General features: G+C 34.6%; 1 pseudogene; it reads left to right on the plus strand.

The window, feature by feature from the left end:
* Positions 1-8,012: 8,012 nt before the first annotated feature.
* Positions 8,013-11,457, plus strand: LOC115958221 (annotated as a pseudogene).
* The last annotated feature ends 1,756 nt before the right edge of the window (positions 11,458-13,213 follow it).

Consider the following 13,213-nt stretch of genomic DNA (forward strand, 5'->3'; position numbering starts at 1 on the left):
AAAAGACAATTCCACATATTGGGAGGGTCATAACCGCCCTATATAACTTTGGGTAACATGCTTGGCTGACAGGTACGAACCAGTCTTCACTATCTACTTGGGTGTGCATCGAATGCTAGTAGTAACGAATTAGGAAATAGCTAAAGAATGTTTTACCACCAATGATAAAGCCTTTGCCAACCGTCCAAAAGCTTTAGCTAGAAAACTTTTGGGCAACAATTATAGCATGTTTGGTTTCAGCCCTTAGAGCATTCGCATCCCATATCTTCATTCTATTCTATTTTACCATTTCAAAAAGTCATTTTATCTATTATACAATACCATTTTATAATACACCAGCATCCCAACTTTTATTTCACCATACTACACATTAAAATAATATAAATTATACAATAAAATATATTTAATTCTCTCTCTCATTTCTATCTCCCTTCCTCTTTCTCAACCAATGGTCAAGTACCAAAGAAAACTCAATACACCCATCTACACAGCAACCACCCTCTTAAGCACACCACCTCCACACAACCCAATCACCACCACACAAAAACCACCATGACACCAAAACCCGTTAACCAACAAAACCCTTCTTCTTCATCCTCGGGATTTGTCACCCTCTTCACCGAAATCAATCACTTCAACCCAAAACCCAAACTACAAGAACAAGCCTTTCCCACCACCACCGAGATCTTCCACTTCTGTGACCCGATCATTGACCCAGACCCACACCGCCACCACGATCTCCGATCTCTGCCAATCCACGCTGATCCCAAACCTAAAATCAACACCTAGCTCTGTCACGCCAATCCCAAATCCAAAATCAACACCCAAATCAAAAATCTCTGATCCACACCTAGATCAACCCAGATCAACACCCAGCTCCGTCATGCCCAAATCAACCCAAATCCATAACCCACATCTCACCATGTCGATCCACCACTTGACCTATGATACACCAATCAGAGCAAACCACCCCACATTGGAGCAAACCCATCGAAGCCATATCAAACCCATCGGAGCAAACAACACTGAGAGAGAGGAAAGGGAGAGGGAGAAATCTGAAAGAGAGAGAGACGAGGACAGAGTTGAGTGAGTGGGAGAGTCAGAGCTGATGAGAGAGAAAAGGAATAAGATAATGTTTTTATTTTTACAATTGTGCTACAATGCAATTCTACATGTAGAATTGCACTGTAGCACAATTGCAAATTTTTTCGCAATAGTGTGTACATATACAATTCCTTACATTTGAAATTTGCAATCCCCAGTGCGAATGCTCTTATGGTCCCTATTGGCGTCAATTATGCAAAATAGCAGTTTTTGAGGTAAATAAAGAAAGTTAAGAGATAGTTTTCCTTTGATCTATTTTTTTGGATACTACCAAATACGAGAAGATGTGAAAAATTATCTTCACATAATGGTTTCCATTAAAACAAACAGATCAAGCGCAGACCACTTATTAATTCCTCACATTACAATTATATTACTTTTGCAGGCCTTTATCTTAACGGCCACAGACACAACAACAATAACATTGACATAGACTCTCTTTACTTGTCAATAACTATGAAGTTCTAAAGAAAGCTCCACAAGAATTAGACAACCAAGTTGGTAGGGAAAGGCAAGTGAAGGAATCAAATGTGAATATTTTGGAATACCACCAAGCTATCCTCAAAGAAACAATATGTTTATTCCCTGCTAGACCACCCTTAGTGCCACATGAGTCCTTGGAAGACTGTACTTTGGCTGGCTATAACATCCCAACAGGTACACGGCGCTTGTTAATATTCCAAAACTCCATCGAGACCCAAGTGTATAGGTGGATCCAACTGACTTTCGATCTGAAAGATTACTTACAACTCACAAGAGTGTTGATGTTAAGGGCCAACATTTTGAGTTGATGCCATTTGGCAGCGGTAAAAGAATGTGCCTAGGATTTCATTTGCTCTACAAGTTACACAACTCATACTAAGTATCTTGTTGCATGCTTTTGAAATTGCAACCCCATCTAATGATCCCGTGGACATGACTAAGAAAGTTGGACTTACCCACCTAAAAGCCACCCCACTGGAAGTCAATCTTACTCCTTGCCTTGCTACTCAAGCATATACGTATTTTGAATGGTATTGTATGATAAATCATATCAATTGATCATATGTAATATGAAAATAATAAATAAAAAACTTTGATCTTATGAGTTGTACTACAAAGTTGGGTGTTTTCTTCATATAGGTCACTATAAATACATTAGTTTTCTTTAGCTAAAACTATTCTGTCAAAGTTTTAAACATTACCTTCAATTTAAAACAGATCAGTTAGAGTGTTATTTAAATAATTAAATTTATTATTTCATAAATTTAAATTTTTGGATAATCAATAATCTACTACGATATCAAAGTAGGTGATTTGGAGTTAGAATTAATCTTGTCTCCTATTAGAGAAGCATTTGATTGCTACCTACGCCTTGTTACATGTTTAAATCTGTAAAGTTGTGATTTACAACTATATTTTATTTTGGCTTTATTCTATGACAAAAAGTGTTATAATTTCTTTAATTTTGTTCCTGGTATTTTGTGGGATTTTATTGTATTGGGTTTAATATTAAGTTGGTGAAGACTCAAGCTTAATTGAAGATCAGTGGATTTCGCGAGAAACTCATGAGAAGCTAACCCGCGAAAAGGGCATGTGAGAAACACATGACTGGAAGCTAAAGAGTCATGCCAGGTTGTCAATTTCACTAGTATTTTGCGGGTAAGGCCTTCCCGCAAGATACCCACGAGACTCTCTGCCTGAAGGATTTTTAAATATGACTCTCTTACCCTTCACCCATACTATATATACCCTCATTACCCACAAATGTAAAGGAGGCGATTTAGAGAGAAAAACCTTAGATAGGTTTTCTACAACACACACACCCATCTTTTAGAGAGAGAGCTACTCATCCTTAGTGAGAAATCATTCTAGCCTCTTTTCCTTCCCTCTCCTATTGTTATGCCTTGAGAGGAGATTTGTACTCAAACACAACCCACACCTATTCAGAGTGTAGAGAGTGTTTTGGAGCTTAAGAAACTTTGGGGATTTTCCAAAAGAAGTCGGTAAGGCTTGGCAGATGCAATCGGGCATATTAGACTTGGAGGGTCTCTTGGTAGACAATACACAGTTCCGAGAAGCCTTGTTGGAGTAGGAGATTGGAGGGCTTAGGTACATTGGGTAGATTAGACTTGGAGGGTCTATTGCTATTTGTGTATCCCAATTTATTTTCTAGTGGATCGATTTACTGCTTGGAGGGTAGCAGAGAGGTTTTTCACCGAGTTCTTTGGTTTCCTCTTCGATAACACATCGCTGTGTTATCTTGTGTTTGCATCTCTCTTCCCTTACTCTTGTGCTTTACTTTTATTGTTTGTTGTTCATGTTTATGCACCAAAGTAGTATCAGTTGATTGTGCTTCATTTACTCTTATTTTTGCACTTAGTTTAAGTAAAAGTAAAAGCAATCTAGCCGTAATCTTTAATTAGGGGTCTAAACAGCTCTTGTTTTTTCACCCAATTTCGAGCTTTCAAAATACTATTTGAGTGCCCAGTGAATCTGAAAGCAAGACCCTTAGACATATCAGATATAGCTATGGAATTTTTGTCTAATGGAAACCCCCAATATCTTGAAACTTTTTTCGGGCTGGCTTGGGCCATTTGGTACAATAGCAACTAAATAGTCTTCGAAGATACTGACCACTCCCCTGCATAGGTCTGGAACTATGCCAGGAGACTTATCCTTGACTTCAAAGAAGCAAGTACTATCTGCTGCCAAAACCAACAGCCAATGGTTTTAGGGTGGAAATGCCCACCTCCAGGTGTGTTCAAAATAAATGTAGATGGAGCTACCTCAGCTGATGGCAAATTGTCTAATATTGGGGTAGTCATAAGGGATAGAAAAGGCGACACCATAGCAGCAATGTGCAAGACTCTCCCTAACCAACATTCCAGCAAAGAGACAGAGATATTAGCAGTTGAGAATGGAGTGCTCTTGGCTAAGGAGCTAGAGCTGTCACAGATTTATATAGAATCAGATGCTCTTATGGTTGTCCAAGATATTCAAGTTGGGAATACAAATGGCAGTCTTGGCCATCTGCATCAGGGGATTAATAGCATCCTTGAGACCTTCAATTGTTGGAAAATTTAGCGGTTGAAAAGGGAATAGGAATACAACAAGGTAGCTCATGAGCTAGCTAGTTATGCTTGATGTAATGGTACTTATCAGGTTTGGAAGTGGATTAATCCTCCTATGGTTCAACATCTCCTCCAACTAGAATGTGCCTAAATTGTACCCTTTGTAGTTTAGTTGCCTTGTTGTACTTCAATTTCATCTTAATGAACTCAGTTTCCTATCCAAAAAAAAAAAAAATTTTAAATCCTATCATATTTATAGTAATAATATCTGTCATGTCAAAATTCTTTATCTCTAAACAATAAGAGTGCGTTTGGTAGAGTTGTTAAACAACTCATTTTCAGTTTTTAAACAACGTTACACACTTTTTCACTCACACGTATTTCAAAAAACTACAAACAACTTTACTCAAACTCCTCTACCAAACGGGCCCTAAAGTTTCCAGATGCAATATCAACCTAGAATTGATTTATTTTCATGTGTTAATACCATTCATTCAAGTCTGGTACAGGTTTGAATATTTTTTTTTTCTTATTTATAATTAGAAAGCTGGAAGTTTATTAGAACACACTAACAAACTCATTCGTGGAAGCTTGAAACACTTGTTTGCAAAAAAACTCATTTATTGTTGGCAAAGAGAAAACTCTACAACTACAATTTTCTAATATACAAAACAGACAACGGAATTTATATATTATCGAAAGTTGAAACGTAGTATTTATTGTTGTTATGCTCTTATTGAGCCACATCAATATAGCATTAGGTGAAGTATTTCGATCATAATCAAAGTGATAGTAACAACTACATTTGTAAAAGAGAAATGTTATGCCGACCAAATGATATTTTATCCAATTTCATTTTACTAACGAGGTAAGATGGATCTTGAACCATTAATATGATAATAACAATTATTGATATTTATGATATAATAAAGAAAATTGAGACAGAAGTTAAAAAATTGAGAAGAAGTTAATTGAAAAACTCGACAGGTTTCTAACTTATTTGAGCAAATTACAACTTACTCACCTATAGTTTAGCTGAAATTTAAATTTCCTACCTGTAGTTTAAAATTTGATATTTTACCCATTTAAGATTTGACTAAAATTTAAGTTGTCTATCTGTGGTTTGAAATCTCATAATGCAAGTTCTGTTAGATTTTTATTTTATTTTTTTATCTTATTTGATCTTGTATTTTTATTTTTATTTTTTTGTATTTTTGGAGGAGAGAGACATAAAATTGGAGCAAAATTATATATTTAGCTTAGTTTTTAACAGAGATAGGTTAAAAAAACCTATCTGAGCTAACCTCAAATGAGTAAAGTGTCAAATTTCAAATCATGGGTAGGTAATTTAAATTTCGACCAAGCCACAGGTAGATAAGTTATAAGTTGTAATTTGCCAAACTTATTTTCTTGGATCCATCATACAAACTAATCCATTATATAGAACCATGCATCAGCTTAAAAAATAAATAAATAAATAAATAAAAAAGGGATAAATGTTCTCATTTCATACCCAATTGCAGAGGTTTCTGAACTTTTTTTGCAAAAGCCTACTCTACACTTTCTGGATTTTATTTTATTTTATTTTTCCTAGAATAAAGGTAGATTTGATTGCTTGGTATAGTTTCTAGCCCAACGTTTGATCCTTCTTGAAAGTTCAATTAGTGTATAAAACACTATGAACATTTAGACCCCAATTAACAAATTACCAATTCAAGCTTAATATCAAACAATTAATGTACGGAATATGAACAAAAACTTAATATAGAATTGATGAACAATCTAAACCAAATAAAATAACATCCACAATAGAAATTAAATGGCAAAGATTAAGGGAAGAGAGATGCAAACACAAGAATAACACAACGATGTGTAATCAAAGAGGAAATCGAAGCCTTCGGCGTAAAACCTCTCCGCCGCCCTCCAAGCGGTAAATAATCCACTAAAGAATGTAGTTGGGATACATGAATAGCAGAAGACCCTTCAAGCCTAATCTACCCAATGTACCTAAGCCCTCCAAGCTCTTACTCCAACAAGGTTACGCCAAACCTATTTCTTCTTTAGCTTACCAGATTCCGCTATTTGACCATAGCATCAACCAATATGAAATTGGTCCCTTCTTAACTACTTCCCAAACACCAAATGGCCTTCTCACAAATATAGGTATGGTGAGAAAAGGTTTTGGTAATGTGCCTCTCAAGGATGTAACAATGGAGAGGAAGAGAGTAAAGGAATTTGAAGAGTCTCTATGTAAATATTGTGGATGAGTTAATCTTGTTTTTCTCTAGGGTTTCTCTCTCAAAATTCTCTCTGGAAGCTCTCTCTATTTTGTGGGTATAAGGGTCTATATATAGTGGGGTGAGAAAGGAATGCGAAGAGTCAATTTTTCCCAAATAGGGTGGTCTGGCGACTTGGCCTCGTGACTGGACTGAGTCGCGAGTTCAAGTCACGAGTTAACAGCCTGGCCAGCCTGGGACTTTTGTCCTGTAGTGCAACAGCTGGCATGACGCTTCAACTTCTGGCATGCTTGGCACATGTGCAACTTCTGGTGGTTTGCAAGCCGTAAGCCACCCGCGAGATCCAGTCACGAGTCCTTGCTTCTTTGCACAATCTTGAGCATTTCTTCATACTTTCTCACACACTACCCTTACATGATTCCCACCTAAATACAGGGTTACTAATTGCTAAAATACAAGCAAATTTGGCACGGAATAAAGCCAACAAGATAGTTGATAAAATTTCAACCTTACACTTCTATTTCCCTCTCTAATCTTGCTAGGGCCTAGGGCATGTGCAAAATCGTTCTCTGTTCTGCGTGTATGGGAAAAGCAAGACCTTCTCAATAAGCTTGCATGCAGTTTTGAGTCCTCCACTAAATGACCTTCTCTTCTATTTTTCTATCAAAATCCTTGACTTCACGATTAAACAAACAAAGCAACAAGCTGACAAGCAAGCTGAAATGAGGTAAGACAAGAGAAGATCTTTGGGTACGTAAGAGCATCTCTAACAGTTTCTTCAAATTTTTGTTCTGTTTGAAGAGTAAACAGTTAATTTCACCTTTTACCTACCTACTTTTTCAAATACACTTTCCAACATATTCTCTAGCATTTCCCTATCCCATTTAAATATTATTTCTTCATTCTTTTTTTACTATATTTTTTTCAATCTTCCTTCATTCACTATAATTTTCAAATTCTCAAATACTATATATTTTAAATCTCCCAACAGTAATATTTTTAAATTTTCCGATGATTTTGTTTTAACAAATTTAGTGGAGCACTTGTAGCAATGATATAATGAGTCATAGAATCATCTAATTTTAATAAGAAGTGTTTCGTTCTAAACATTTTTACAATATTTTCACAAGCCATATGTGGTAAATTGTTATTAATTTTAATTTGAACACAACTTAAATTATTTTTTTTCTCACCAGTATTAGCTAATAACAACCCACTACTTAAAATTTATTGTGAAAGCATTGTGAAAATATTGCATAAGCATTTCTCAATTTTAATTTCTTATTCTTTATTTTATTTTCCCTTATCTCTTTATTTTATTTTTCATCCACACATTTCTTTATTTTTTTTTTCCCTCTTTTTTTCTCCTCCACACACGTAAATGAACAGTGCAAACTGGCAAATGAACATTGATTTCATTAATAAACAGTAACCAAAATATTTTTTTTTATTGTTTTCAGTTTTCAGTTTTCAATTTTCAGCAAAATAAGCATTATCCCAATACACACATAAGCTATTGGTCAAAAACAACAAGGTGTTATCGGAGATGGAGAGATGGAGAGATGGCTTGGGTACACAACCCTAAACGTTATATGTTGGACAACGATTTGGTAAGGCTATGACCAAGGTTGAGAATGATAGAAATGATCAGTGCCTAAAGGCATTGAGAGAGATTATAGATTTGAGTGGAGAGTTTGTGGTCTTAGATGCACTACCATATCTAAGGTGGTTTGACATAAGGGGGAGCGAGAAAGCTATGAAGAAAACTGCAAAAGAATTGGATGATGTGACTGAAGAATGGCTAAAGGAGCATAAGCAGAGGAAAATTTCTGGTGGGGTGAACGATTACCAAGATTTTATGGATGTAATGCTATATATTGTCACCGATGATGATGAGACTTCCGGTTATGATGTTGATACAATCATCAAAGCTACATGCTTGGTAAGCTTTTGATAACCCTATTAATTCACACATAGTATAATATATTTCCAAAATCTCATTTGCTACATATTTTGAATTAGGTTAACTTGTTACACACACGTTATTTAAGACAATTTTTAACAGGTGAAAAAAAAAAATGAAATTATAACGTTTTTTTTGTTTTGTGTTTGTAAAATTGTATAAAATAATTTGTGTTATAAACACTGCTCTATTGAATTTGTATTGACTTCCAAGAGTACCAATTAAATTTTTTAGATAGATAAACACATGGCTCATATAAGAAATACAAATTCTCTATACTACTTTTTGTATTCCACTTTATATTTTATGAATCACTACTTATCATATATTGTTTTTACATTGTTTTATAAAATAATTGAAGTTTAAAATGAAATATGTTAGGTTCTAAAGTTTAGGATTTTATGTATTTAGAACTCTAATTTGTATTGTTGGCAAACCATGATCAAAACAATGTGTTTAGAAGTGTTTAAAACTAGCTCAAAGTTGTATGTCAATGTAAGGTTGGAATCGAGTTTAAAGCAGGAAGCACTGTGGCTTTCGGCCTGGCTCGATCAATCGAAGCTTAGGCTCGACCAATTGAAGCTCGGGCAGATCGCTTTTCTGCAGAATTTTCCAACTCAGCCCTATTTATTTTAAAACGTTTTTAGGGTTTCTTGTTTGTCATAATTATAAAAGGCAAACCCTAGCCACGTTTTAGTGTTGCTCATATTGCGGTTTGTGTAAATCTCTTGTGAGATCTAGAGAAGCTTTCCTTTACACAAACTTAGGGTTTTCAAGGAGGAGATATTTTCTACACCTTGATGATCAATTCAGTTACTGCCATTAAGCTTAAAGAATACACAAGCAGGGGTGCTTGTAGCTGGTGGGAATCCAAGAAAGAAGGAGTCAGTGGATTCGGAGCTTGCACGTGGTCGTGTCAATAAGTTCTACTGGTTGGTAGCATTAGGAAGTCAAGCGGGGGTGCTTGTAAGTCCTTTTATATGAACTTCGATTCTTTCAAGATAGTGGATTCAAGTTTACCTTGAGGATAGTTAGGTCAAATCCTCCCCAGGTTTTTACCGGTTTGGTTTCCTAGGTGATCATATCTTATGTTATTTATTTTCCGCTGCTTTGCTTGATTTGATCTTTATTATTGTGATAACCTAGACTTGTTTAATTGGACTAAGTAACAACTTGGCTAATTACCTAGGTTTAATCAATTGTTTAAGGGGTCTAAAAACTGTCAAAATATAATAAAATCAAGCATATGACGTGATAGTTTTTAGACCCCTTAAACAATTTATTTAACCTAGATAATTAGCCAAATTGTTACTTAGTCCAATTAAACAAGTCTAAGTTATACAATAACAAAGATCAAATCAAGCAAAGTAGTGGAAAATAAATAACACAAGATATGATCACCCAGGAAACCAAACCGATAAAAACCTGGGGAGGAGTTGACCTAGCTATCCTCGAGGTAAACTTGAATCCACTATCTTGAAAGAATCGAAGTTCATACAATAAGACTTACAAGCCCCCACGCTCGACTTCTTATTGCTACCAACCAATAGAACTTACTGACACGACCACGTGTAAGCTCCGAATCCACGGACTCCTTCTTTCTTGGATTCACCACCAGATACAAGCACACCCGTTTGTGTTTTCTTTAAACTTCAATGGCAGCAACCGAATTGATTATCAAGGTGTAGATAAATCTTCTCCTTGAAAACCCTAAGTTTGTGTAAAGAAAAGTTCCTCTAGATCTCACAAGAGATTTACACATACCGCAATATGAGCAACACTAAAACGTGGTTAGGGTTTGCCTTTTATACTTAGGACAAATAAGAAACCCTAAAAACGTTTTAAAACACTTACGGCTATGTTGGAAAAATCTGCAGAAAATCATTCTGCCCGAGCTTCGATCGATCAAGCCAGGCCAAAAGACACAATGATTTCCTGCTTTAACTCGATTCCAACTTTACATAAAAGCACAACTTTGAGCTAGACTAAAACACTTTTAAACACATTGTTTTGATCATGGTTTGCCAACAATACAAATTAGAGTTCTAAATACATAAAATCCTAAGACTTTAGAACCTAACATGACGTACCACAATTAATGGAGCATAAATACATCACAAAAAGTAGTGTTGAATATTTATATTCCCCACGTAAGAAGCATTTACCACATCTATCTCACATAAAATTCAACGTGGATTTGGAACTTCATGTTACAGAATTAAAAGGTTCAAACAATTTCCTGATAATTATCTTGTGCATAATGGTTTATTTAAATCCTAAACTTGAAGGCATTTCATTTTCTTGTCAAATATTAAGCCATATATAATCAAATAGCATAAGTTTTGAATTCTTAAAGCAATCTGAATTCTTGCTGCTATTGAATTTGATTCTTGGACCATGGCTAGAAAGCTTAAAGCTTTAGCCGACCATCTAACATTCTAACCTCCAATTCATATTATGTTACTTTTGAAGGTCCTTATCTCAGCGGCTTCAGACACATCAACAATAACATTGACATTGGCTCTCTCTTTGCTTCTTAGCAACCCTGAGACCTTAACAAAAGTTCAAGAAGAATTAGACATCCATATCTGTAGAGAAAGGCAAGTGAAGGAATCAGATATGAAAAATTTGGTATGTCTCCATGCTATCCTCAAAGAAACAATGCGTTTATACCCTGCTGTACCACTCCTATTGCCACACGAGTCAATGGAATACTGTACTTTGGTTAGTTACCACGTCCTAGCAGGCACACCACTTATTGTTAATCTTCCAAAACTCCATTGAGACCCAAATGTGTGGGTGGATCCTAGTGAATTTCAACCTGAAAGATTTATTACAACTCACAAGGGTGTTGATGTTAGAGGCCAAAATTTTGAATTGATACCATTTGGTAGTGGTAGAAGAATGTGCCTGGGATCTCATTTGCCTTGCAAGTTATGCAACTCACACTTGCTACTTTGTTGCATGCTTTTGAAATTTCAAGCCCATCAGATGAACCTATGGACATGACAGAGAAAGGTGGACTTACAAACCAAAAAGCTACCCCACTTGAAGTCTATCTCACTCCTCGCCTTCATGCTCAAGTATATGCATAATTTGACTAGGTGTAATGTGATAAATTCAAATATGGTATGGTGCGATATGCATAATTTGATTAGGTATCATTTAATAAATTAAAATATGGTGTGGTGCAATAAATTGGTGTATGCCATTTCCATGTAACCATTCAAGAGGCAAACATTAGAAAAGTAAAAGTCATCTGAAAAAGTTATCATCTTAGTTAATTTAGCTTTGTTTGAAAATAAGCTCTGTATTTGTCAAGTCATATTACGTGTGACTTGTAATTTGCATTTGTCTTGTTAGTTCTTTTTTTGAAGGTAGGATTTTTTTGTAAAAATAAGTTTTTTTTTTTTTTTTTTTTGTCATTTTGTGTCTTGTAATTTGGTATTTGATTTATATATGAGTTATGTTTCTTAACTGTTAAGAATTGTATTAACTATGGGGGAGGTTATGTGGAACTTCAAATCAAGCTAAAAATCTTCAACAAGTATGGTCCCAATACTGCCACACCCTTCATCATCGTTTCTGTTTGTGTTCATTGGCGGTGATTTTTTGATAAAAAATATATGTAGTCCAAACTTATAAATTTAAAATGACAACGATGTAAGGCAAGATAAAATATTTGGGTTGGGATACACATATATAGATAGGAACAATAGAAAGAAAAAAAGGCCTTGACTTTTGTTATGTGCCGGTTCAACAATTTTGGCAATTTTGGGGTCCAAAAATTATAAATCAGGTCTTTTTTTATAGCTATAAATATTTATTAAATTTATTATTATTATTTTTTTTTTTTTTGGAGATACGAAATTTGGCTATAGTACCTACTAGTCGCTAACCCGTGCGATGCACGTGATAGTTAAACAAAATTTATACACATTCACTTTTATTGGTACAATCATTTGAAAATAATTCTAACTAATACCCAAATGTAAGAGACACATTGACTTACTATTTAAAGTAGTCTTCTGAAGAATTTACACATATTGTGCAACTGAGCCTTAATTTCTCATCAACAATAAAAACATGGAAATTCAAAACATGGAAAGAAAATAAAAATTATAACAATTAATTTCATTATCTTTCATGTTATACTTTGTAATTGTACAGAATTAAGTCAACTCAATTTAAGTAGTTGTAATAAAATTGGCTTCTACTATTCTCTATTCTATAGAGATATGAACATATTGGATTTCTCAAATAATTACCGGTATTCCAATAAAATGATTTATTATTGAAAATAAGAAACAAAGAAAATCTGTCTATAGCTTAAGAAACATAATATAATAAAATTAAAGAGATAAAATTTTCGGAAGACAAAATATTATAGATAATTTTAGAAACAGATTATACACTTAAAAGGGTTAGTAATTTATAGCACTTACCCCCCACTATTAGTATACAGATACCAAGTGCGATCGTCGTAACCTTTTGAAAGAACCTTCCCCAATTGGACCCTATATAAAAATAAATAAAAATAAAAACACCCAATTAACAAAATTGATCCAAAAGGGTCTAAAAAGCACACAAAATCAATTCAAAAAACAAAAATATGAGACAAAGTAATTACTTTCCGCTGCCAATGAAATCGTCTTTTGTATTGCTGTTCCAAACTGCAACACTTATCTCTCTAAGACCTTCAATTAACAAAAACACAAACTTTTCTTGGAATACCGAAGTATTATGACCATCTATACACACACACACAAAAAACAAAATCAGCATAACTCACTATAACTCTATAGAAGCCTCAAAAATATAAAGAGAAATTAAAGGGGTTGAATTTGATATTTACG

The sequence above is a fragment of the Quercus lobata genome, chromosome 2, assembly GCF_001633185.2.
Source record: "Quercus lobata isolate SW786 chromosome 2, ValleyOak3.0 Primary Assembly, whole genome shotgun sequence".
NCBI classification, from domain to species: Eukaryota; Viridiplantae; Streptophyta; class Magnoliopsida; order Fagales; family Fagaceae; genus Quercus; species Quercus lobata.